The sequence below is a fragment of the Mchenga conophoros genome, linkage group LG10 (assembly GCF_057382185.1).
Source record: "Mchenga conophoros isolate Kocher_MC1m ecotype Shallow Benthic linkage group LG10, M_conophoros_male_GT1.1, whole genome shotgun sequence".
NCBI classification, from domain to species: Eukaryota; Metazoa; Chordata; class Actinopteri; order Cichliformes; family Cichlidae; genus Mchenga; species Mchenga conophoros.
In genome coordinates, this window is record NC_140535.1 from 25,911,008 (window position 1) to 25,927,937 (window position 16,930).

A 16,930-nucleotide genomic window follows, 5' to 3' on the forward strand; every position below is an offset into this window, starting at 1 on the left:
TATCCTTTAGGAATCTACTTGATATGTGCTCAGAGTCCATATCTGTTACATCATCTTGACTGCTGTACCGAGATATTAGAAATCCATACACTCAAAATATGATGTATGACTCCACAGGCGTGGAATTGACTGGGGCTTTGGTGTGCTGCAGAACGTTTTCTTTTCTGAAGAAGCTGAGAAAAAAAAGAAAGAAAGGTTACAGAATCCAGAATAATTTGCTCATTCAGTATAGTGGAAAAGGTCAACCCCATAAGGCAACTTAAGAAACAGACTATTACTCTTGATGAGGACAGATAGCTTGTATTTCTGAGCTGCATGTGAAAGTTAAGTGGCTTATATGGCTGTTATATGGCAGAGCCGAAGGTAATTTAGCCATATTTTCACTATGTATATGTCACCATACCTATATATAACTGGAGGGAATTTCTTAGCCATTATTACTGTCATTTAAGTAAATTAGCTTTTGAAAGATTCACATTCTCTGAGGGCTGAATGTAGTTAAAATGTTCATGTAACACAGATTTCACACTAGCTGATATTACTAACTGTTGTGGCTGATTTATATCACTAAATATGTCTGATCCATCTGTAACAACAAAGGAGACTGTAATGGTAAAGATGATGATAATAAAACATAGAAAATGATTTTGCACATCTTGAAATAGTGGAAAAACACAAATATGGTTAAAACTATTAGATGGGTTATGATGGTTACCCAAAAATAGTATCATTTTGACCAAAAAGCCTTTTTTTATATGATTTGAACTGTTAGCGTAAATTTTAAGTACTTTTTATTATCTGTGCCAGAATCTTGTGTGTGTGTGTGTGTTTAGGTAACATGTGTAAATAGTAATAGTGTGTCACTAGATTACTTCAGTGTTTTACTGCCCGTCCCAAGACAGACATTTACAGAGGTTGGCCAATAACTGGTGCATATGCTGTCCTAATCTGTTTCTTCTGCTCTGCCAGGTGTGCAGGCAGAAGGCACTTCTGCAAGGACACCCAACTACCCCAAAATTCTGCACTTAAGACAAAGCTGGAGGACAGTCATGACATAAATCTTACTGTAATTATGTTGTAAACATAGAGGAAACAATAAAACTTTGTTTTGATGTGTGCTGCAACAGAGTGGGAAGCCTAATCTTGGACAAACTGCTTATGGCACAACTGGCTTCCTTCTCTAAGCTACTGTGGAAGTGATTGGATGCTGTTAATGTTTGTGGCCATGCGACTGATTGGTCCAGAGGACCCTCTTTCAGCTGCCCACTTTCACTAACCATCTGGTGCATAAGACACTGTTACTGTTTAGATAGTCAACCACCATTTAAGAAAATGTCCCCATGTGTCAGTTTGATATTAGAGCTTGCAGTCTTTAAGGCCTAAAAGTGACAAAAAAAACAACAACAAAAAAATATACTAAAAGCAAAATGCTGTTGCTTTTATTGCTTGAACATGTGAGTCTAATATCAGCAGGTTTACTGTTATTTTTCCTACATAATGGCTCCCCTCAATAAAAACTTACATCTAGCTCACATGAAATTAGTGAAGCAGTTTATATGTTTAATAATTCAGTAGCTCTGCATTACAAATGCCCACACCAAAGGTTTGCTTTCATTCAGTCTGTTTAGTATAGAGTGGGATATCTGTGGGAGGAGGATCAGTCTAAATCTGTTGATGTGTTGATTTTTCTTTCTGTGTCTGATAGGTTTGTAGCTTGAACCCATCCGCTGGAACGTTGAAGACAATATAATTACACTGCTAAGCAAGACACAAATAGGCAAAGTTCTTCATGTTACTCGTGCACGGGAGAGACCGGACAGAGCGCCGTCCCTTCGCTTGACCCCAGTCGCTCTCGTCCGTCCTCCCGTACCACTGTCCTTTTATTGAGGTTACATGAATATGCATAGGTTCATTAACATACGACGTCTACATACAAACAAAGAGTACCTTGCCTGTGTGTGTGTGTGTGTGTGTGTGTTGCTGATCAAAGGGTCAAACATCCTTGGTCAGGAAGAGGGTAGACTAGACCCCCCCCCGGTGAGGAAGTCCAGCAGTTCATCTAAACAGAAAAGCACTTAGACTAGAACAGACGTAGCTACGTTAATCCTACCATAAAACAATTAAGACAAGGTACGAACTTTCCCATGCTCCCAGGATATAGGTGTGCATTCTAGTGTGGAATACACACCAAGCCTCTGTAGCCTGTTAAAGATCACACAACTTATCACTACACAATTGATTATACACCTCTAAGCATCTATGGTTAAATATTTCTAAGCATAAATGACAATCAACAATACAAACTCTAACAGTGTCAGCAAAATATTCAGGTTCGAAAATGTTTTAAGTGGATATATTATTAGTATCCTTGTGTGCATTTTAGATGTGTGCCAATGTGAACTGCTGTTCAGTTCCTACTGCAGTCCTTTAGTTTAGCACAGAGCAGCCCAGATTCTTTCTTTGTCCTTTTTTTTTCTGCTTCCAGAATTTAAACTTCATTTAGTTTCTTTTACTGACCGACATGTGATTTTTATACTACAGGCTATATACTAGCAATCGATTCATTGAAAATTCAGAATGTTACAATTTTACCCCCTAAGACCAGTCCCTCCTTAGATTTATTTTTGGTTGTCCTTTCATCTACTGTGAAACTGTCAGAAATGCATCTGTATCAAGAGCCGCTCATTCTCCTTCATCGGGCCAAATCTCCTTTACGCTAGTGCAAATGACCCCTTTCCTTACAAGTGGATACATTTCACACAAGCCCACTGAGAATGCTCAGTTGTAATCTAATATTTACCTGAACACCGCGCCGAACCATCTTCAGACTTTTCAGAGAAACCAATCATCTTTTCATTCTGTCTGCTTTCTGTAACAGCGAGGCAGCAGGGGCCATCCTGTCTGAGCTTCGTTCACGCCGACCTGTTGTCATATCTCCTATTACACTGAGGAGAAATGACACTGAAACATAGAACAACAGAAAAACACCCAGTGAAATACATTCTGCCACAACCTGAGAGATCAGACCCTGCGTGGCTGTGTTTGATTGAGGCTGTGAAACACTGAGGGGCTCTTTTGCTGATTATCTGTCCAAGATTGTGTCACTTTATTTGCCATCATTCCTGCAAAAGCAGACAGTGATTGTGACTTCTGTGTTGCTGCATTCCTCAGGTTCATCTGCCACATTTGTAAAGATTCAAATTTGCATTTGCAAACAAATGGATTCATAAATCAGTTTTCCTGACTCACAATGTGGTGGCTATAATCCACTGAATTCCTGTGCCTAATGCCTTTAATGTCATATTATATCATTATAAATGTTGTAAATGTATTTAAGAAGTTTCAGTTCAGTGCCTTGGGATTACACCACATATAACCCGGCCGCCGGTGTTCTTAAGTGTCCTACTGTAGTTAAATTATTAGGACATTTTGTAGGACTACTACTTAAGATATGTTTTGTAACTTCCTCCTTTTAATTATGTTTCTTAGGCTGCTCAGCATTCGTCTTAATGGGAACTCTCTGCATTATCCACAGATATCATCTGTGTGGCTCGCCTGAGTGGGGCACTGAAGACTAAATTAGCTTTTACCTCCAGCAGCACTTCAGCTTTGGACTCTTGTCAGCTACAATTGTTTTGAGCTGATCTCTACTGCCTTTGTGATCTCCTTGGTGGTTTTCTCTAGCTGTTTGGGTTTCAAACCTGTTCTGTAAATAACACCACACTTATGATGCTGGGGAAGCACGGCAACCTAGCTCTCAATAGGGACTAAGGATGCTTGCAATCCTTTGACATGAGCTTTGATCAAATCCTAGTATTTCACTTTCTTTTGATAGTGGGACATGATTAGCCTGTCCTTCCAACGATGCTGCTACCTCTCCCAGAAAGACAAAAAAAAATGGACATCAAGCTTCTGACTGTTGATCTTGGAAGATTAGTGCATTTTTCTTTGTGAGAGCCATAACTTTGGATGGCTATAAAAACAAGACTTTGTGTTCTAGAATTACCAAGAGCATTTAAAAACAGATCAACATCAGTGTATCTAATGCACATCTGTTTTATATTATTTAATCTTTCTGGAACACTGGAGAACAAAGAAATCAGACATTTAAAGGAATAAACTTCAAAAGACATTTGAGTGATATGACCTGTGTGTTTGTTCACTTACAATGATCTATATGAGCTAAACATATTTACAAGGGCAGCTATGTGAGCCTTAGAACTGAGGTCCTTGAGGTGTGAAGCCCAGAAACAAATCCCCAATTACTCTGCGTGTAATAAGGTGACTCAGAGCCTGTCTCTCTTCTTCGAGTTACTGGAGGAAAGCTAATGGGCTCTATGCTAATTAGAGTTGGCATTTGGTTTTTCTCGGCAGACCTGAAAGGTGAGGTGAAGGGGTCAATAGCAGGGACAGCCATTATCATGACTCATGTGAAGGCCACATCCATATCCATGTTCTTCACATCTTTGGCCTTGAGGGTCGGGGAGAGAAATTAGAGCGCAAAGAGGTTAAGGAATTGGAAAAGGAAAGAAATTGAGAGTAACTGCAAGATGAGAGAAACTATTAGAATTAGTTGGAAAGAAAATGAGAGAGAAGCGCATAAAGACAAGATGGAGCAAAGAGGGATGTAGGCGAGGCATTGGTCTGTCCTTGCCATTAGTCACACCGTCACAGCTCCCTGGCTTTATGGCAAGTTTCCTGTCATGGTGCTGCTTTTTAATTGACATTAAAAAGCACTGACCAGTATGTCAGTGTTCCCCTCTCCTTCTGTCTACACCCTCACACCTCCCTTCATTTTCGATCTCTTCAGCTCTCCGTGCTTGACTGACGTGGGCTGTCATTTACATACAGCGTGGCGTGACAGAATTGGCATCTTTACCTACCATCTCCTCAGCAGCTGCGATGGCCAGCAGTTCCGTCACGTCAGAACGGTTTGGCTTGTAAAACCCCGTTCTATATTCTGTATCTGTACAGGCAGCAGCTTCTGCCCGTCAGTGTCATATTTCATGGCCTTGTCATGTGTAAAAAAAAAAAAATAAATAAAAATAATGCTGCCTTCCAGCTCCCACGAGTGCAGCAGAGCTCTAAGATTGTGTGAGGAGGAGAAGATGGAGACTAATGCATCTGCGATCGAAGGGATGATCTTTGTAGTAGAAGGCTGTTTAGAGTAGGAACATGCAAGATCTTTTTCCTCCTCACTGTATAACAATATATAGTCATAGAAAAATAGACCCAGTCCACGATGACCGTAAGAAAAAATCTCCTCCTATTTGCCCGTTACTCAACTCAACTCTGATTGACTTCCTGTGACTAAAACAAACCACTGTGCTATTTTTAGTATCCTTTTTGGCTGTTCTCTTGCTAGTAGCTCACAATTCACCGGGAGGCATGTTTAGTAGTTGTACCAGGGCTGGAGGAGAACAAAGCAACCTTAGCACTTTATCTTCTGCTCCTTTATGCTACACTTCTTCAGATCAGTGAAATAATGGTAATGCATGTTAGTGCATCAATGAGTGAATGTATGCAGTACGTGTGTTTCTGTGTTTATCGCTCTAGTGTGTGTTTGCACTTGTGCAAAAACACATTTTATGGATGTCATGCATATACAGTGTATACAGTATAATTGTGTTGGCATTATTTTGTGTTCACGCATGCTCAAAGCAATCAGGGGGACACGGGCATTAATGAAAAGTTTGTAGAGGTCAGTTAGTGCAAAGACTTTATGGATAGTTACTAATGGAGAGAGAAAGCAAGCGAAAGATGGATAGAGGGAAGGACAGAAGGTGACAGATGGGCTATTAGAGACAGATAAAAGAGGAGATGGATAAATATAAAGTAATAGGGAGCAAGATGATACACACACAGACAGAGGAGGAGTGTGCAGACATCACTGCAAGAGTGCCAAAGCCATTTCAAGGACACACTACTCCTCCTGGTCCTCCTCCAGTGGCATTGATGTTTCTAGTACCATAGTTCAGGAGTTCATGTCCTTCAAGACTCCTGCAGAGTCCTGCTCACCTGCTCTGTTTTCTACACTGTTGACTGATGTTTCAAAATAACAGGCTTCCAATTTTTATATATTTAAAACAAATTGTTGTATTCATTACAATTTGTAATAAATAATTTCAAACCTGATGCGGGCAAATAAATAGGCAACATGCAGAATACTTGCTATTCATTATGTTTCTCATAGTGAAACCATTAACACCTTGAGTGATGCAGTGTATTGTGTGCGCCTTTAACTGGAGCTCAGCTTATTTCTGCTCGCTCCTCCCCTTCCTTCATCCTTTCCCTTTGTAGTTCAGAACCATGATAATTCTTTTTGCATAGGAAGTTCTGATGAATTAAATCTTTGTCATTGCACGGATGACTATCACATAATATTTTGCATATAAGCAATAATTACAGAACATATTACATTTCTGTGTTTATCTTACCCGTTTAAACTCCATTCATCCATGGCTGGAGCTGTCAGACAGTGTAATCCAGGGATACCATGGGTAAGGCCCTAAGTCTATCTCAGGGGAGATAGATTCACTAGCTGGGCCCATGTCCTCATTTTAGGATTTACAGCGTTTTTAGTAGATAAAGGTGAATGGCTTAAACATGAATTGGCTGCGGTTGGGGAAGGCCTTGGAGGGCACTGGCAGCGGCTCCCGGGCCTGGCAGTGTACTAATGAGAAGTGAAAGAATTGAAAAAGGGGAGGGATGCCAGATTCACGGATGCCTTTAAAACATACACAAAATAGATAAGGTCTTAAAACTTGAGTAGTTAGTTAACAAAACAATAAGAGATGCATTTATTAACTTATGAGTGACACATTTGGTCTTTGATGCGAGTTGACTAGTTAAATTCAAATTTGCCTGTTACTGTATTAATACAGATCGTGTGTACAGTAAGGCACGAGGCATTCTCAACTTACTCTTTTTCTTTCCTTTTTTTAAATGGTTGTTTACAATCGTGTTGATCCAAGATAATTTATTCCCCCGCTGCACTCAATGTAAGTTGCTCTGGATAAGAGTGACAGCTAAGTGCCTAAAATGTAAACATGTACTGTTAGTTTCAAGCTTCCAAATATGCTGACTGCTATTGGAGATGGCCGACACAGCCACAATGACACAGCCAAGTGCTTTTTCTGGCATAGAGGAGAAAACCTGCTCCTGTCGTCATGATTAGTTCATATTTTTTTATTGCATGAAAATGGATTCTTTTATTGGCTTATGATGATCAAAATAGAGGACAAATGAAGATTGCATTATCAAATATATTTCATGTATATATTATGCGCTAAGTAGTGTAGCAGTGAAATCCACTGAAGTCCCCCCAGAAGAAGCCTCCTGGGTGAGGTGTTCCCATTGGAAGGAGGCCTAGGGGCAGATTCAGGATAGACTGGAAAGATTATATCTCTCGGCTGGCCCTGGGAATGCTTCTGGGTTCCCTTGGATAACCTGGATGAGGTGGCTGGGGAGAAGGAGGTCTGAATATCCTTGCTAAGGCTGCTGCCCTCATGTCCCAGCCCCAGATAAGCAGAAAATAGATGGATGGATGGATGGATGCATCTCCCTTGATTATTTTTAGTCATTATTGGACTTCTGGGATCTTGCAGGGAACCTTTTTTCTTTGTCAAAAAAAAGAAAGATTAAACCATTTACTGACTAATGATGATTTCTCCTTGAATCCCTGTGCAAATTTTGCATCTATACTTGGTCATGATGACTTCATGATTCTTCTGATTGGTATTATTTAGGGTCTTAGATTGAGACTAATCTGCAGGTTTTAGAATCTCAGACATTGCAGCAGCTCTGTTTTAACTTCATTTGCTATGGGGCTGTCTTACTGTAAAGGCTGTTGGATTTGGAGGATATATAAATTTTTGTCCTAAATACATAGTTGTTATATTTTGCAGACATACGTGTATGTTTTTTTCCACTGTATTGTCGTTTTAATAAATAAAGTGTGACGTGGGATTCTTAAGCTTTGATTGTACTCTGTCACGGACAGTGACAGCTGGAGACATGACAGCCGAGTAGTCGTCACCGTTACACTTTCTTGACGTCTGTTTGATGTCCACCTCCTGGAGTTCATGCGTAGTTGGCGGATTGACGTAAATTCTTAGCCTGATTTCACAGCAGTTCTTGAAACATTCAGAAAAAAGTAATGTTTGTTGGTGTTCATGGACACAAATTGTTCCTTTTTTGGCATCACTAAGAATAGAATACAATAAAATTTCCGTATTAAAGGATCACATATCAGAAGTGTTGGGGGAAAACTCTGTAAAAAACCCAGGAGAAATAAAGACACAATGAGACAAAGTTACTTTCTTTATCAAACGTGTACACGGGTGAGCTGCTAAGAACAACTCACACCATGCACAGTGGCTTGGTAATTTTTATAGGCACAGAGCACAGAGACAGTGAGAACAGGATAACAAATAATAAACAGATAAAATAAAACAACTCCATATATGGTGCTAGTCTCGTCAGCAGAGAGCTAGGGAAGATAAAACAATCTAAAACAATATGTCCCAGAAACAAGATGTGTTTGCTGGGAAAGTCTAAAAAGATAATTCTAAACTAATCTAACCATAGGGAGAGGGCAGACAAAAGGCATCTTTGTACATTTAAAAGAAGGTAAAGAAACATAGAATCATTTTTCCTGTAACATTCCCTCCTGTTTTAACTTATTTTAAATGTATACAACAATTGTCTGTGAAGGTTATTTATTAAGTATCTTAAGCAATTTTTTAATTTTCAAAATGTCAGCATAGCAGAAATGGAAGTCATCTGGTCTAAAGAATAAAACAAAAGAAAATAATAAAAAGAAAAACATAGTAAATGAAAATCATAGTAATTGAAATAACAAGTGGAATAAACAAGAAAAAATAATAAAACTAAAACTACAAAAAATAAAAGATAAAAACCTTATATTTTAAAACGAAAACTACAAAAAATAAAAGGATGAAAACTAAAATGAAAACTTTGTATTTAAAAATGATGAAAACTTCATATGTAAAATGAAAACTTCAAAAAAAATACAAGGATGAAAACCTTATACTTAAAATGATGCAAACCTTAAATTGAAAACTTTATATGTAAAATAATGAAAACTTCATATTTAAAATGAAAACTTCAAAAAATAAAGGATGAGAACTTCAAAAAATAAAAGGGTGAAAACCTTATATTGTACCTGCATAAACTACTAATGTGTTAATCAGTGCATGATCACTTGAAAAAGGCAGAAGTCATTTTTAATCACCACGTCATTCATTAGCAGTTATTACAAGTTCTCCTCTAACAGAATTGCAACGGGATGCTGTTCTTCTTTAGGCACGGCAACATAAGCAGTCATTGTAGTTGTTATCATCTTTGAAATCATTACTCTTAGACATGGCGGTGTAGCTGCTCCAGATGTGTGGTCAGTGACATATTTTTGCAGAATGGACAAATTCTGCAAAGTTTTATAAATGTCTCCTCCAGTTTCGTATCCATCAGGGATAAAAGTGCAACATGTTTCCCCGATCAGCTTGCAAACTCCTCCTTGTGATGCTGTTAGCAGGTCTAGTGTCAGTCTGTTCTGCAGCACCATCGTTCTGATGGCCTGCTGTTCTCCTGCTAAGGCGGTTCCCAGGGTCTTAGTCAAGTTGATGTGTCGTAGCAGAGCATATCGGTTGATTTCCACATGATCCCGCACCTCGGCAACTCCAATGCCGGGGATCAAGCTCTGTAAGAATTTCACTCCTCCTCAGATGCGAAACTCTGGTTCCTTTACTGCTTGGTGCCGTCCGTGCACATCCTGTCTGGTAATGAGTCTTTGTTTGTAGTATCATTCGGTAGCTGTAGTTGGAGCGACAGTTGAGGCTCATCAGTGTCGCGTTACTGGCACAGGTTTCGTTGAGTGAACAGTCCATACACTTCCTCTCGTTCCTCGGTGGGCAGAAAGTGTATATGTATTTGCATAGCAGTCAGTTTTATTATTCAAGTAAGCTGTAGTGTTCATAAACTGCCACCAGAAATTAGTGGCATAGCCATGGGGAAACTTGGTGTACTTTCCTTTGTCATACAGTGTCTGCCTTTTCTCCATATAACGTGACTTGTTGTCCCTCACGGAAGCAAAGGTGAGGAGCCCGGCCATGGTCAGGGCCGCTGCAGTTGTTAAGAGCCACCACCTCATGACGACGGGACACACCCTCCTGTCGCGAGTAGACCCCCCGGCCAGGAAAGCTGACCCCTCCACCGGGCGAGATCACAACAAGTGGGCAAGCCTGCCGTCAGCTGTGTTTAGATGGCTTCACTTACTGGCTCTGATGGATGCAAGATGGTCGTTCCGCTATTTTGCAAGCTCCAGTTTTTCCTTTGGAGCACTTTGATCAGAACCCAGTCACCAGGCTGTGATCTGCAAGACACTTGATAGACATCATTACATTCTTCGTCATTTACAATCATCTCTTTATTTTCCTACAACTTAGACATACATTTTGCTACTGAAATTGTATCTGCCTTTTTCACTGGGTAGATTTCTGGCCACTTTGAGAATACATCTATAACCACTAGGGTGTATTTTTACCCTTGGCATTCATTTAGCTCAATAAAGTCCATATGGATTGTGTGGTCTCAGGTTTCCCTGAGCATTATATTTTTGACACGTCATGCACGTTCTGACAAATTGTTTTGCTGAGGTTTCAAAATTTACAGTGTAGAATTTACAGTGTAGAAATGAGAGTTGACAATACTGGTCAGTCCCCCCGTTGACAAATGCGTACAGCCATGAGTCACTAATGCCGCCATTTTGTGGAGGAATTTTGGCAACACTGGCTTGCCATAACACATCATTAAGTCGTTTGTCAGAACTGCACCGTGTTTTAGCCATTTTGCCTGCTCTGCTGTGCTTGCTGCTTTTTGTTCATTTTTCAACACATCCAGTGGAATCTGATGTGTGTTTACTGCCATCAATGTGATGTTTGCCTGTTGTGCCGCCTATTTTGCTGCTCTGTCAGCAAAATTGTTGCCTGTAGTAATGAAAGAGTCAGTAGGCGTTGTAAGAGGTTGGCATGCTGGTTTGCCAGTTGGTGTAATCATTCCTCTGGTTTTCCAGATTTTTTGCAAAATGATGCACAGCAGAGAAAACATACTGGCTGTCTATATAAATGGTTATTTGTTTATCTTTGTGTATTTCACATGCGCAACAATCTCGTGTGAAGTGACCTTCCTCTCCACGGTTCTAGCAGGCGTTGTCTCTATGTTATCTGCTGTTTCTGCGTGGCTGTCTGCGGCCTTGGTGTTTGTGACTTTGCTCGCCTCTCTGTTCCTGATAGCCACCTGCGAATTAGTGTTTTAGTCTGTTGTCAACAGTCAGCCTTATTTTTAAGTTACAGAATGCTTCTTCTCCCTTTTTTTGTTTTTTGTTTTTTTGTTTGGGAGAATAGATGCAACTCTACATTTTCACTTAAGGCAGTTTTAGATAATTTCTAGTTCTTCAAACAATGCATGGATCTCACACATTTCAAACTTTCAAGTTACGGTTGTTTCCCATTTATACAAATATATATATTTAACTTTGCATTGCTCACAGCTCATAGCTCACAGCTCTAAACCTAGGCATTTTTCAATCATATGCCTAATCACTATGTGTCACTGTGATTCTCAAGTATGGTCACAAGTTCGTTTAAATTCATTTCCAAAACCAACAAAATAATCAAACAAAACCAAAAAACATAAACGTGTCAGGACACAAAAGAAAAAAAAGAAAAATGCTGCCACCCGAACAAGGCAGAAGTCTGCATATGTTGGCTTGTAATAGCATGCAGCTTGTAACATGGTAGACTAATGTGCCTGTGTTAATTCAGCTCCATATTATTGTGTGAAGTTGCACTGGGTTGGGAGTGGTTTTGTGTGTGTCACATTTTTGGTGAGCCAATGGCTGGAATGGGGTTGGACTAATTAGAGGCAGGTGTACTTGATTGCACTGATACACTGGTCTTCTTATAGCCCACACTACAAACACTGTTGTGTTGTTTTGTCTCTCTGTGCAGGTATGTAATGTGATGAAATCAGATATGTTTGGGATGGATGGGTTTTGCCCTATGAATTTTATATTAGGTGTGTCGTTTTGTCTCTCTGTGCAGTCCAGGGCCTATTATATGCCACAGCCTAAAGGCAGCAGAGTTGCAGAGGCTTGAGTGACCACTGACTATATGCTTGCAGGGTGGTGGGTCTCCAAGGACAACTTCTAACCCTGTTAGAGGCAACATGTGGGGTGCAACTTGGCTGTGTGGCATAGCTGGCTCTGGCCTTGGGACTGTGTGTTTTTATACAATTCTTAAGTGGGACACTGGACTGTTTTATCCTTTATCTCTTGATATATTTTTTGTCAATAAATTATCTTTTAGAATTTTATTGACTGACATCTTTTTGCCCATGACTGAGACGGTTGGTCAGACCTAGAGTCTTTCTTTGGGTGTGTTACAGCAGCTTCTGCTCTAAAAGAAACAAAAAAGAAAAGAAAATGTGGAACATGCTCATCAGCTTAGCAGTGTCTACATATTTAATTCAGCTTCTCAATCCTGTAGTTGTAGCTGTTGTCTACAGGGTTTTGCTTATTGGTTGTTATTATAGGTGTGCTCTATATCTCAGCAATGTGTCATTCTAGGATGATAGGTTTCAAGCTGGTCAAGTGCCTCTATGCACTTCATTAGTTTAGTTATTCTCTGTATTGTCTTCATCTCACATGTCATTACACTGAGTTTCAGCAAACCTTAAGCTTGATGCAGACTACTGCTTAACAATTATCCACCTCACATCATAACCGATTAAGGTGCCTCTTCATATTAATATTATGTCATTGTTAATATTATCCTCTTTGTCTTATATAACAGCAATAGCATATTATAATATTTTATCAGTGTGTACCATTATACTACTACTGAGCCAATTTGTTAGTTAGGATCATCTTATTCAGCAAACAGATAATTTAGAATTCATCCAATCTGCGGTCACATTTGTTCTCTCTGTTGCATGGCGGACCAGGCAGTTCTATTATAATATATTATTTATATTTTATTTTGTATCCATCAAGGGCTTCAGATGACCTGCAGAATCATCCTTTTCCCAGGGTGGAGACAGTTACCTTTTCACACACTGTCCTTGGCTGAACAATGACACAGCCTTAATATACCTTATTTATTTTATTAAAATATTTTCGTGTGAATTATTTGCTTTATATTCATTTTATACATGCTGGGCATGGTCATCATGCCAACTGTGTTTCATTGATAATATCACTTTACAGGTTGTTATCCTTGCTATTATTAATTTCAAATACTCTAAAGATCATTTCTACTGTAATTTTCCCTTTGTTTATCTTTATTTCGTACTTTTTATATTTATATCTACTCAGTGGGGTCTGTTTTCAACCCTTTTAAACTACTTCAAACTACTTTGATCTCTAGTTTTCACCTAATAAGGGATTATTATGTTCTTCCTGATATGGGTGTTGCTGCAGATGCGGCTGCAGGAATGGGTGATGGTTTACTAAAAGGATTGTGGGAACTGCACAGTGTCTCGTCGTCTGGTTTTACTAAACTGGCAGTTGGATTCTGTTCTCCCGACTGTTTATATTTTGTTTTCTTAAATCTCTCAGTTTACAGACACTGTTTTTGTCCGGCGTCTGGACTTTTCTTTTCTCACCACTGCTCGTCAGCAGGAGTGAGTTTTAATTTCACTTGCTTGATTACCCATCTTATTTATGTATTTACTTATTTTTGTTTAAGTAATATATACACAATACAGCTGCTATCACCTTCGCTGGTATTAGAGACGAGAGTGGTTGCTCACACGCCCTTCTACTTTCGGACTATTTCCAAAAGCGGTGTGAACTTTACGAGACGGAACTCGACCGTTCTCTCAACTCACCAGCACGTCAGTGAATAGCAGTAAAAGAAAAACACAGTAGGAGCAGCTCAGTCTCTTATCGGACCGTGAAAATTCAGCTTGCTCCGTTAGTTACAACAATACACACGCATACATTCACATTCACACTTATTCGCGCGATCGGAACCCTTATAATAAAGGGGAGCTGCCAGTCTTTCTGTAGACGAGCTACTTATTCCCTTGACCCAGCTGGGGGAGCTACCCAGAGCTCCAAACCTAACCCACAAGAGTGGGGAGCTTCCAGTCGACGAGCTCCAAGCTACCAGCCGACGAGCTACTTTAAACCCACAGAAGTGGGGAGCTTCCAGTCGCGACGAGCTACTTTCGCTATTTTAAATTCCCTGAATTTAAAATACGTTTTTACGCAAGATTGTGTCAGTGTGTCTGTATCTACCTGGTCAGTGTCGCCGGGTCTGGTCCACCTCGATCGGGCCCCACCACCGTGGGTCGCTTTCTAAGAACGTTGGCCAAGACTCGAATTTAACGCCCTTGGTCTTTGACCACACACCTAGTGTGTGGGCTGTCGACAGACGAACAACGTGGACTGGTCACGGAGATGGGACACGATGGAGGCGATCCGGCTCGAAGGACCAAGAAATGTTGGGGGAAAACTCTGTAAAAAACCCAGGAGAAATAAAGACACAATGAGACAAAGTTACTTTCTTTATCAAACGTGTACACGGGTGAGCTGCTAAGAACAACTCACACCATGCACAGTGGCTTGGTAATTTTTATAGGCACAGAGCACAGAGACAGTGAGAACAGGATAACAAATAATAAACAGATAAAATAAAACAACTCCATATATGGTGCTAGTCTCGTCAGCAGAGAGCTAGGGAAGATAAAACAATCTAAAACAATATGTCCCAGAAACAAGATGTGTTTGCTGGGAAAGTCTAAAAAGATAATTCTAAACTAATCTAACCATAGGGAGAGGGCAGACAAAAGGCATCTTTGTACATTTAAAAGAAGGTAAAGAAACATAGAATCATTTTTCCTGTAACAAGAAGCAAGTATTTTTTTTGTAGAGGACCAAGAAAACACATTTTTTAAAGAAGAGCAACAGTTGCAAACCTCAGCATTTTCTTTACGTCTACCTTCTTAGTTGTTAATGATTAACCTGATGCAAATTAAGTTTTACAGTTTACAGTTTTACAGTTTAGAGTCAAATGTCAAATTTCATCTCTGTAATATTATTGATATTTATAATTGAGCTATTTCCTTCTGTTACCATATCAGTTATGTCGTAGAGTTAAGCTTGTGTCTCTGAGTCGGTGTCTGTGCATTAAGAGGCATATTTCCTGTTTTATTTTGATAGTCTGTCTCCTACGCCAGTGTATCTAGCTTTGCCTTCCCTTGTCTCATTATGTCTGATTTGTCCCAGCTGTGTTTCTTCCTGTTCCCCATCCTCGCGTGATCCTACCTGTGTATTTTAGTCCTCAGTCTCCCCCTGCTTGTTTTCGCGTCGTTAACCTTCACACACCACCTCAGTGCGGTGCTTTTCCTCCGTGTTCCTAGTTTCCGTATAGTTTCTAGATGAAATTTCTTGTTTTCCAGTTCCTTGAGTCCTCTAGTTATTATGCTTCGCTTTTGTTTTCTGTATTAAAGTTTCCCAATGATAAAACTGCGCTTCCCTCCATCCGTGAGTCCTGCATTTGGATCGTCCTTCCTGCCTGCCACACAGCACTCACCATGACAGCATTATTTCATTTGTTACAGTTGTTCCAAGACAATAAGAACAGTAACAGACTGAACTAACTTAATAAAGTACTCTGATATTCACTGAAATAATTGTTCATGGTTAAACCTAAACAAGTGAAATTTTTGTAATTAATAACATATTAAAAATCATAAAAATGATGTGTGAAAATCTCTGATATGCAAGACTCAAACATGGATCTCTGGCATTAAACTCAATTCAACTTAATCCTCTGTGACGTAAGGCCCAGGGGCCAAGATCGACCGGCAGAGACTCTAATCTGACCCACTGGACAGCTATATGTGAAAGAGGGCATAAATTTTGGACTTTTAACTGTATTTTTATACATTTTTATACCAAAGTTAACCCTCCCTTATGTCATTCAGACACCAAAGTTATAGATAAATGATTAAATGACAGAAAACGTCGTGTTTTGTTCTCCACTATATTAGAAAATTCTTTTTTTCCTGCCCCAAAGAGTTGTGGTAACCGATTTCTTTCATTTACTGTACTAAAGCAGCATTTCTTTGTTTTGCAGAAAAAAAGATATATTGCTGATATTGCGTCATTGAAAAGTCATGTTCAGGGATACAAATAATACCGGAACTACTGTGTTGAGAAACATGGAAAAAATGGAAAATGAATGTCCCACAAAACAAATCAAGAGTGTACAGGTTGTGACTATAGCATGCAGCTGTGAGGCCAGGTTGAGGCTCTCTGCAGATGTGTCTGTGTAGTCACAAATTTTATGGTCCACTCCGGTAAGAGTGATGTAAATTTCATCATCATGGCGAGAGCGATGGTGGATGTGGACATACACGTCCATGCCTGTTTTTGTGACATTACAATGCGCTGACTATACATACTCCCCAGGTAGGAAACTTCAAAGAAGAATAACAGGAATGAATATTTGGCGTCTGAGCTCCAGCTGTCCAGGTGTATAAGGGCTTGATTATACTCTGTCACAGGCACAGAGGTGAAAGAATAAACGGGCTTTAATCAAAGCAGACACTTATGGACATGAAAAAGCATTATCAAGGCTTTAAATAGGTACTGTAATCTCTTCTTTCTCCTGCAAAATGCCAATCATTTAATCAGTGACTTCTTTAAATCTATTGATTATTTCCATGTTATTTCCATTTCCATGTCACTGCTTCAGATAATTCTGCTGGTGACTTTGTCGCTGCCGATTTTATTGTACCGTAGAAACTGTGTTTTCTTGATGTCACCATATAATTGGGTTTGTGCAACAATCTGTGTCACTTGGTGGCACACGCCACACACACGCGTGCTGTGACAGCTGCA

General features: G+C 39.7%; 2 long non-coding RNA genes across 3 annotated transcripts in view; one reads left to right on the forward strand and one right to left on the reverse strand.

Moving 5' to 3' along the window:
• LOC146566049 (uncharacterized) overlaps nucleotides 1-16,930 on the forward strand; it is a 143,362-nt gene that overhangs the window by 27,906 nt on the left and 98,526 nt on the right. The gene's annotated exons all lie outside the window — the stretch shown is intronic.
• LOC146566050 (uncharacterized) lies at nucleotides 8,315-14,924 on the reverse strand. Its single transcript, XR_014894180.1, has 2 exons — nucleotides 14,321-14,924; nucleotides 8,315-11,316 (listed from the first exon to the last, which is right to left on the reverse strand). It is a non-coding gene; the product is annotated as an uncharacterized LOC146566050 (long non-coding RNA).